This window comes from Marmota marmota, unplaced genomic scaffold (genome assembly GCF_001458135.2).
Source record: "Marmota marmota marmota unplaced genomic scaffold, marMar, whole genome shotgun sequence".
Lineage (NCBI taxonomy): Eukaryota > Metazoa > Chordata > Mammalia > Rodentia > Sciuridae > Marmota > Marmota marmota.
The window spans coordinates 26,206,960-26,217,067 of NW_026000242.1; positions in this window are offsets into that span (position 1 = coordinate 26,206,960).

Consider the following 10,108-nt stretch of genomic DNA (forward strand, 5'->3'; position numbering starts at 1 on the left):
AAAAAAAAAAAAAAAAAGATTGATAAGAATTCATTGATCTGGGGGTACTTTCATGGGATATGAGATTTAATATCCTGGCAGAAAATGGAACAAATTTGCTGGTAGGTTGGCTCTTAGCTGCTTAGAAATAGTGATAACCAATGTTGAACAAAGTGGAGGTGCCCCAGTTTCCTTGATAGAGAGTAAAGGAAGGAACAAAGTTAGGTCAAGGAATGCAAGAGTCCTTGCCTGGATATATTTCATGATATCAGAAGACCCCACAGTGAAATATGCTTCACAGGAGGATCCAGGGGGCATACACAAGTGAGAAGGTCACCAGAACCACTGGGAAGTTCAGTGATGGCCATCCCTTTCAGACCAGGGCTAACTGTAGGAAAGACCATCACAGAGCTTTAACAGCCACGGGAGAGTTATGGTCTTCAAATAAGGTCCAGGTGCCAACACTTAACCACAGGGTCCAGGACCCCATAATTATCATAATAATAATTTGATACATAAAGTATTAGAAAGATGGTTAAGGAGCTTGGCAGCCTGAGGGGCAAAATTAATGGACAGCCAACAAAGATGTTTGTAACAATTTACAACTAAAAACAGAAAGAAAAGAAAGAACAAATGAATAAAGGAGTAGGGTACTAGCTGAGGGTGATCATCCCAACAAAAGTCATGACCCCAGACACTGAGCCAATTTTTAGATCAGAAGCTCATTACTTGAAGCAGAAGCCAGGTTACAAATATAAATTATAGTGACTCTTTGAGTTTCCTTTAAAGAGACTTATAGCTATTATTAAGGTGAAATTACACTAGGGAAATGAACATACCCAGATACTTTGAGGACTATTACATAAAGGATCGAATTTATATCATTATTTAGAGACTTGAAACACATCATGGTTCCTCTGTGAAGGAGGGGACTTATGGGAGTCAGGTACTGGGGAGTCCTAGATAAAATATAGCTCCCAGTGAGCTCAATGGGCTCAGGGACTCACCCAGTAGACATTTTCTGATTCCTTTGAAATATCCCCTACATAGATTCCTTGGCTTATGGTGTCAAAGCTATTACAGTGGGCAAATATAAAGAGCTACCTCTGAAACTAAAAGTCTTTCTAATCCTCTTTTCTAGTTGGAATATATTAGTATAGACTTTTAGTATTAGAGTAGAATAGAAGTATAAATAGGTACCTCTTGGGGCAGGGCAGTGTTTATACTACCAGTAAAGACCTACAAAATCCACAAGTGTGCTAATCATCATATCATCATATCACTGATTAATATGCTTGTGTTGCTCCTTCAGAAACCAGATATAACCTAGAGAATAAATAATTTTGCTGGCATAACCAATTCATTGTAGGCATAACCAGTAGTATCCCAATTGCAGCTGCTGTGCCAGACATGTTTTGTAGCTAGAGAGGATAAGGAAGTTCTCAAATCCATGGTATGTAGCCATTGATTTGACAGAGATGTTATTTCCATTCCAACTAGAAAAAAAGAGAATTAGAAAGACTTTGCATTTGCATAGGACAAACAACAATATTCATAAGGTCTGTTGGATCATATGTCTGAAATTTAAAGGGATTTTGCTCAGGGCTATGTTAGCTTTCCCATCCTCTGTCATGATATGTTCACAGGAGATCTGTATCACCTAAATATCCCATAGGTTACTGATGATATACTAACTTCATGCTGTACACGCAAAAAAGCAAAAGGTGGCTGATTTGCTTAAGGCCTTATAACATACCTAAGTTTCAGAGAATGAGAGATAAACTTCATACTGTCAGTTGGTCAGGTTTTAGAGGTTTGGGAGTAAGGAATATGACCTCCAAAGTAAAAGACATATTAAAGCATCTCTTCTCCTCTACCATGGAGAAAGCAACACAGCACCTATTAGACCTCTTTGGAATCTGAAGACATCATATTCCACTCCTAGGAACACTACTCCACCCTGCTCCCTTAGGCTGCTAGCTTTGAGTAGGGACTGAATTCAGAAAGAACTCTGTAGCAGGCCCAGGATTCATTGAGGCAGTCCTGCCTCTGTAGCTGTATGATGCTATGGTGTTGGGAGTGCCTGTTGTGGGGGAAAGACCTAGTATGGAGGTTATCACAGCTTCAGGACAAGAATTACAACACAGGCCCCTGGGATCCTGGATCCAAGCCATGCCATCTGCAATGTAGAATTATATGCCTTTTGAGAAACAGCATCTGGAATATTGCCCACTTGAGTATGGGGTGCCAAGTGACCATGCCTCTGGAACCAACCATTATGAGTTGAGTTCTGTTGGACTCTGAATCATAGAGCAGATGGGCACAGCAGTAGCCCATTAGAAGATGGAAATGATATATTCATAATAGAGCCCAAGCAGGATCAGTAGGCTTGAGCAGCTGCATTAGTAGGTAGCCCGCATTGTCATGTCACTACCTCAGTTTTATTATGTTAAACTATGTCATAAAACCAGTTGAAGGAGAAAGAAAAGACAAAAGCTTAGTTTGTGGTAAGGTCAAATTAGCACATGGGTACAAGCCAAAAATGATGGCAGCTGCATTACAATCAGGGGTGTCCTTGAAAGATAGTGGAGATGGGGGCAATCTTTGGCAGCAAGCTGTGAGGAAATGTATCTGCCCAGTCATTTTATGAGGAAGGAGAAGTGCCTAGAGGTAAGAATATGGGCAGATTCTTGGTGATCAATGGCCTGGCTATTTGGTTCTGCAATGAAGAGGACCCAATATTGGAAACAAGGATGTCGAGGATAGATGCATTTGAATGGATGAATGATATAGAAATGGAGTGTAAAGATTTTGTTTCATATATTACCATCACCAGAAAACACATCCCCTGAAAGACCTACAGAATTACCAAGAAGACAAAATAACTCCACTGGTTGATTTTAGGCAAACTTCTTTATCAGTCTCTCCAGAATTGGGATTTTGTGCACATAAATGGAGTGGCCCCATGTCACAGACAAAACTACATGTGGGCTCCAAGATGTAAACATCCACTTATCAAAACTATTAGCTCCTGTTTCTTCTGAATATCCTGCTCACCAGTAATAGCTATCCTGAGTCCCTGATACAGTCTTGTGGCTGCAGGAGACCATTTTAGTATTAAAACAACTACATTAGGCCCTTTCATTCTTAAAGAACTAGCAATGTATCCTCACAGGGATAGATACATATTCTGGGCATGGATTTGTCTTTTGGGCCCATAGAACTGCAGGTACCACCCCTAACAGGGTTGTGGAAAGCCTTGACTTCCACGTGATAGGATTTTCACAGCAAGAAGATGTGGGTGTGGAGAGCTGAGGGCTGTCTTTTCATGGAAGCCACAAGAACACAAATTTGTCCCATGGAGAGGAGAGAAAGCTGGGATATTATCTACCAACTCTGATTCCTCACTGGCTGCTCAGAGTTGCTGCTGGGGCAACAGCTCTGGCCTCTCCTGCTTTTAGTGATTATTCTTCTGTGACTGTTGGAATACTATCAAGCAAAGAGGCACAGAAAGATATCCATATGCCTAGAAACTTCCCTGCTGTGACCTACAGTGAACGTATGAACAAGACTTCAAAGGCGTTTTCTGCATGTTCACAAAATCTTAGAGTCATTTGCATTCAGTGGCAAATTCAATTATAACCTAAGTTGGATGTACAGAGAAAACTAATCTGGACTATTTCTGAGTCCTCACTCACTAGGGAGTAAGAAACATTATTAGTTAATTGTGTAATCTGATTTAAACCTGGTCTGATCCAATCATTTTAAGCAGTACTTTCAGGTTGTACAGTATTCATTCTTTTTATGATAAAAGTAGCATTTCCTTCACCCATTCAGTCATCTTTGCAATAGTGGAAACAATTGACACTTCATGCTCCAGGGCTTCTTCCTCTCTGATCTCTGAGGTGATGCTCTTGTCCATCTGGGCACTCCTTATCCTGCTGGCATTTGAGGCTGGAACCTGAGGCTAAAGTGACTTCAACTCTAATGTCTTTCTGGTCAGAACCCAGGTGGAGCTCCAGGGCTACCTTGGCTTTTCTATGGCTCCTGCAGGTGCATCCATCTGTCTGAGGATTTTCTGTAACTATCACTCACCCTTCCACCATGGCAAACCTCTCAATCAAAGCTCCCAGCTACCCTCTTCCTCCTCCAGATAAAACCATGGATATCCCAGAAACATTGACTCTCACAATCTCTCTCTGCTCCAGCATCCTGGACTGCCCAGTTCACTTTGATGGTGCTGCAACTCAGGCCAGTGATGTGTTGTCCTCAACTATCTGTAGCATTTTATTATCCAACCTTGAGAGGTACGTGGACGCCACTGAACTATGTTCTCTATCATCCTTCTAGGAGGAAAGAGTGAGTTTTCCCCACAGTTATATTTTCCTTCTTCCTGCTATCAACTTCTTGGCCAAACCTTAGGTAACAACGAGGCTGGGGAAACTATACACAGATAGGTCCAGGATGGGACTCTGGTAGGCTAAATTTCAAACTAATGGAATTTTGAAAGACTTCTCCCAATAGCATATTTGCAGGTTGTTCCAGTCTTGCTGAACAATCCTATTTTTGAATGTAAGAAGTTTGATATTAATTCAATGTTTATCTTTCACATTCCTACTCTAGCAAATCCTAATCTTCCCCCAAAAGATGGATGTTGGAGGTTGGACTAATGCAAAAGAAAATCAATATTTTCAAAATAACTATCATTATTCTTTTTATAATTACTCAAGAACAATGGCTGGAGTCTATTAACTTCAAATTTTTATGACACAGAAAAATGTAGCATCATTTAGTGATGCTGGAGGGTCTCAGAAATTTTCCAAAATCTTCATAGGAGACATTGACTTTATAGGAATTAAGGACTTGAAGTTGGCAGCTTTGGAATATAGTCTCAGAATCCCTAAAAATTCATGGTGGTTTCCCCTTCAGATAGGAGAGAAAGAGAAATAGAGAAAATGACACCCTGATGACACTAAATGTATTTTCCATTAGAATCAGTGCCCCTGTTGGACACACCTCTGTCTCCCATGATCCATGGTAATGTGTGGCTATACTTTGCTTTATTTTAATCAGCCCAATGAATAATAACAAACAACTTTATCTCTGGCAAATGAAAAATCAGATTTTACAGGTCCTGAAGCTTATATAATTTTCAGGTGGTTCTTTAAGACAAAAAATGAAGAAAAGAAAGAAAGGAAGGAAGAAAAGAAAGAAGGAAGGAAGAAAGAAAATTACAAGTAGTAAATTAGAATCAGTTTTTAAAGTTTATTTAAATTGAGAAAAAAATAGCAACAAAAAATCAATGAATGCTATAAACATCCCCAAATTTCAAATGTATACTATACTTATTAGTCATGTTCTAAACACATTTTTCTGTATTTTTGACTGTATACCCTTTAACTGCCTCCTCATGATACCACAGTCGCACAATATTCTTTTTTATAGAAAGAAAAGGAAAGTAGTTCAGTTGTTCCTGAAGCTGTTTGTTTAGGTGAGATTGGGGGAGGGGAAGCTTGCTGGTGGGAGGGTCCAAGCTCATATTGTTAGAAAAAAATGTATCCTTTGGCATGAAATTATGTAGCAGTAGAAAAGATAAAAGGTAAAGACTTCAAATCATATAAATGTATTTTGCCAAATTTGAACTTAAGGTATCCCCAGCTCCACATTTCCTAAGTTGGACCTCTGAATTGCCTGTGGTCCCTCCAACATCATCTGATTGAAGGTACCAGTGACGAGGGGAAGGAAGAATGGAAAGGGGCAGGATTCTTAATCTGTTGGAGCTATGAATCTTACTTGATAGAAGTTAGAAAAACATATGACCATGAGAACACATTTCTAGGATGTCTCCCAAGGTCTTGGAAGGAAACTTTGCAGGACCTGGTCCAGGAGCTTTCTCATCTGAAAGCCCTCTGCTCTCTGGAAGATATTTGATACATCCAATCAGTTGTATTTAGTGATTCCCAATCCAGACCCCCCACCCCCACCCCGGGTGCTGCTTCTTTAGAAAGTCTTTCCTGATCCTCAAGACCTAGGTGCATTTCCTGTCAGAGGTACTTGTAGCAACATACTGTCTATCATCCCCAAGAACTGCAAAGTGCCTGTTCAATTTCATGTCTTGACCTGCATCTCTCACTTCCTCAGGCAATATTATGTTGCTTAAACTCCCCTTCCTTTCCCCAAGGCACCAAAAGTCTTTGAGGGCAGGGCTCAAGTTTTATTCATCAATGTATTTCCATCATTTTACACTGAATCTAGTATATAGGAACACTCAAAAACTATCTAATATAATAGTGAGCAAATGGAGCAATGGCAGGAAAGACAAAGTATCTATGCCACTTATTCCTAAGAATTCAATTCTTGACAAAGGACCACCCAATAGGAAACAAGATCATCTTAGAATAATACCAAAGCCCTTCTCTGATGGTTCCATATTTCCCCTTTCCATTCCTCCTTCTGAAATTATGTCTAAAAGGATTAAAATACTCCTGTAAATTGGTTAGTATATAAAACTCACGACTGTCCTAGCAGAAGAGTCTTTTAAATATTTAAATATTTTAACCATATAACTTCTTGCTCACCACCATAAATTACAGTGGAAACATTGTAGTGTTGGAAAAGAAAGGTTTGGATTCTGTCCCAATATAATCTCTACTGGATCTTAACCTATTGCCTCTTAACGTTTGATTCTTGGAAGATCTTCCACCTGCCATCATGTTAGCATATTTTTGAAGACCACAAATGTAATTAGGGAGAAAGAGTAGCATAGTAATGGTATAAATGTCTGGAATTGGAGATTTGCATTAAAAACAAACACGGCTTCATTGTTTATTATCTGGCAGAACAGACTGGGAGGCTCTGGAATACAAAACCAAACTCAGGTCTTCTCCTTAATGATTCTTCCTACTGCATGTTATACCATGCACAGATCATTAGCTTTTATGCTGAAAATGTTCCAAGGACTCTGCATTTGCAAACGTCTCTGGGCTGACTTTGAAAAAGCCCTTTTGTTGATGATGTATTTCCAAGATTAATGACGGCTAATGAGAGGATGTCCATGAGCAACCTTGACTTTTAATGGCAAATACTGAGGTTTTGTAAACAAAGCATAGAAAAGGAAAATTTTAAGATGTAGTTGGAGTCAGAAGAGTTGAGTTTTGGTCTTGGTTGTGTCACCTTAGGCAAGTTTCTGAGCTCTAATTTCCTCATCTATAAAATTTTGATAATAAAAATAGTTATTTCATGAAGTCATGAAAATTTGTCAGATAGTGAAGGTGAAAGGTTATTTGTAAAATGCAAAAACTGCTCTGATTTATAATGTAATATGTTGTGCCATACATTATGTATTCAGAAAATCTATGTGTCTGTGAAAGTTTTCATCATTTATAAAATGTAATCATTTTGTGAGAAGAAAGAGGAAGTCTAATGAGTCCTGAACTGATTATGGCCATATATAGCCTGCAAGGGTGCCTCCAACTAATTAAAAGGAAGAAATCCTTTAAGAGATGAACGTGTTTGAGTTAATGTGAAAATGATTGGGTTAAGAGGAGAAGTCATCAAAAACCCTTTAACTATAAATGGGTGGACATATTTAGAAGTCTGTAAGAAAAGAAAATTGGGGCTAAAGGGGATCTATTTAAGTTCATCAGAAATCTGTGCAAAGTGGATAAATTAAATAAACAAGAGTTACATGTTTCTTGTTAGTTATAACATGATATTTGCTGTTGATACAATAACATAGTAAATTTAATGTGGTTTATTTGTCTAAAAGAGAACAGCTTATCTTTTGTTTGGAACATAAAAGCAAGCTGAGTTCTGATCTGTGCTTTTTCAGTGTCTGGTTGATTTGTTCTTGAGGTTTCCGGAGCAAAAGCTTTGTTACTAAATACCTGGCAGGATCCCATTGCAGTGGCTAGTGATCAAAAAGGTGGAGTAAAATCTCCTGCTTGCCACTAAGAAAATTAATTCAGAATTACCTTAACTCACAACATAAAAAAAAAACATAATTCAAGTTAAGAAATATTTGTTAGGGTCACTATATGTCAGGCACAGTGCTAGCTTCTATGAGTAGAAAGATGAATGAAAAATATGCTTCTAATTATGCTTTTTGTTTGTTTCTTATAATTTTCTTGCATCCCTCTGGCCCTCTATTTATTTTATTCAACTCTGTGGTCTGCCCTCATTACCTCATGAAAAGAAGGAAAAAAACTGAAAAATAGAAAAACCATCAGCCTCTTGTAGAAAAGAAGGCCTGAGGGGAATGGTAGGATCAAGGATGAACAACAACAAAGCATCTGCTGGATGGAGCCGCATTCATGCTTTACCTGGCTGCTCAGTTGCTCTTTCCATCAAGGTCTCACAAAGATGACAAGAACACCCAGAACATTGCTGATTGACGTACAGACTGGTACCATCTATGTGCTAAGACTCTGATCTGTGCTTATTGACTTGTTCAGGTGAGTACCCTTCTCAATATCCCAGGATGCAGGTAAACTGAGATGGCAGTTGGGACTCTACATATAGAAAACATGGTGATACTATTGTCTTCCCAGTACCTGGTTTGTCTGTCATCTGTCTGTCTGTGATTCTTGCCCCCACCACCCCTTATTTGAGGATAGACTCCACCACACTCAACACACACGTATCTGTCCTCAGAGTAAGTGTAAATCTAGCTCAGCTAGAGAATGCATTTTATAGATTCCCTATAGCCAGATTTTTAAGATGTTGGGGGCTTGATATGGCCTTTGAACACTGGCACAGGGACCCTCCATCCATCTGGCCCTTTCACAATAGTGACCCAGCAGGACTCAGATTCAGTTCTATGTGGAGATTGGTGCCTAAGTATGGCAGAGCAACAAGAAGGAGGGAGCCTGGGTCTGTGCAGCAGAGCCCCCCTCCCCACCAACCACAGCACTCACTACTGCACTGTTCTCTTCTTTTTTAACTGCTGTACTTTTTGTCTTTTTAATAGAAAAGTAGCTTTTACCCTAAAACAGAAAGAAAAGCCCACTTTCCCTATACTTAAGTAGGAAAAAATAGAAGAAGCTCGAGGTCTCTCCTAAGGGTACTGACAATTTATTAGGGGAAAGATACAAGGAAACAGAAAAGAGGCACCTCACATGGCTGAAACCCAAGAACACACATAATAGGTCACAGCTCCAAGGGTTCAGGGGCTGGGACAAGTGAGACCCAGTGTCTCTGTCTTTTGCAGAGTTCTGCGAAAAAACTTGATGAATTCATGCTACTTGAACTTTCTCTTTATTAGAACTCTTTATTCAGGCAAAAGACAGTATAATTGATTAGATATGATTGCAGTGTAGGCATGCCTCGTTACTGCACAAGATTACATGATTACACATGAATGTTCTCAAACACATTTAGTCACAGAGTTGAGCCCGTTCTTGTTTCATTCTCAAAAGGTAATCGAATTTCCTTGTTCTTGCAAAAGAAAAACTAGCTTTGGAAAGTGCTGAAGGTTATACCGTCCAAAACTGGATATCATAACTGAATATTGTTGCTGGCAGAGTCTGAGAACATTCTCAGTTACAAGAAAATGTAGCATGTGTGTGTGTTGGGGTGTGTGGGGGGGATGTCACAATCTTAATCCCCCTTTTCACTCCTTCAACCTGGCATTGAAGCTTTGTGTATGATAATGTTCTGAGACTTAACTCAGTTAAATCTGGAGGCTGACCTCTGGCAATTTTATTTTTTTTTAAACAAGCAACCTCAAGTACTTAGCAGTCAAGTAAGTGCATTAAATTCACTAAACAAGTTCTTTAAAATAAACTCAAAATCTAGAGGGAATCACAAGTATTCAAACTTTGACTCCCAATCCCCACTTGTCTCTGGATTTTGAGCCAGTATACTGAAACAAGCTCCTTCACTTGCTTCTGTTTTCTGCTCTTACTTGAAAAACAAACAAACCTTTTATTTTGAAATAGTTACAGTTTCACCATAAGTTGCAAAGACAATACAGGGAGGTCCCTTGTACTCTTCTCCATTCCCCACCCCAGTTACATTTATATAATTGTAGTATAATGTTAGAACCGGAAAGTTGACATTGGCACAACCTATGTGTAGTTTTGTGATTTTTATCACATAACAATTTATGTATATATATATATATATATAT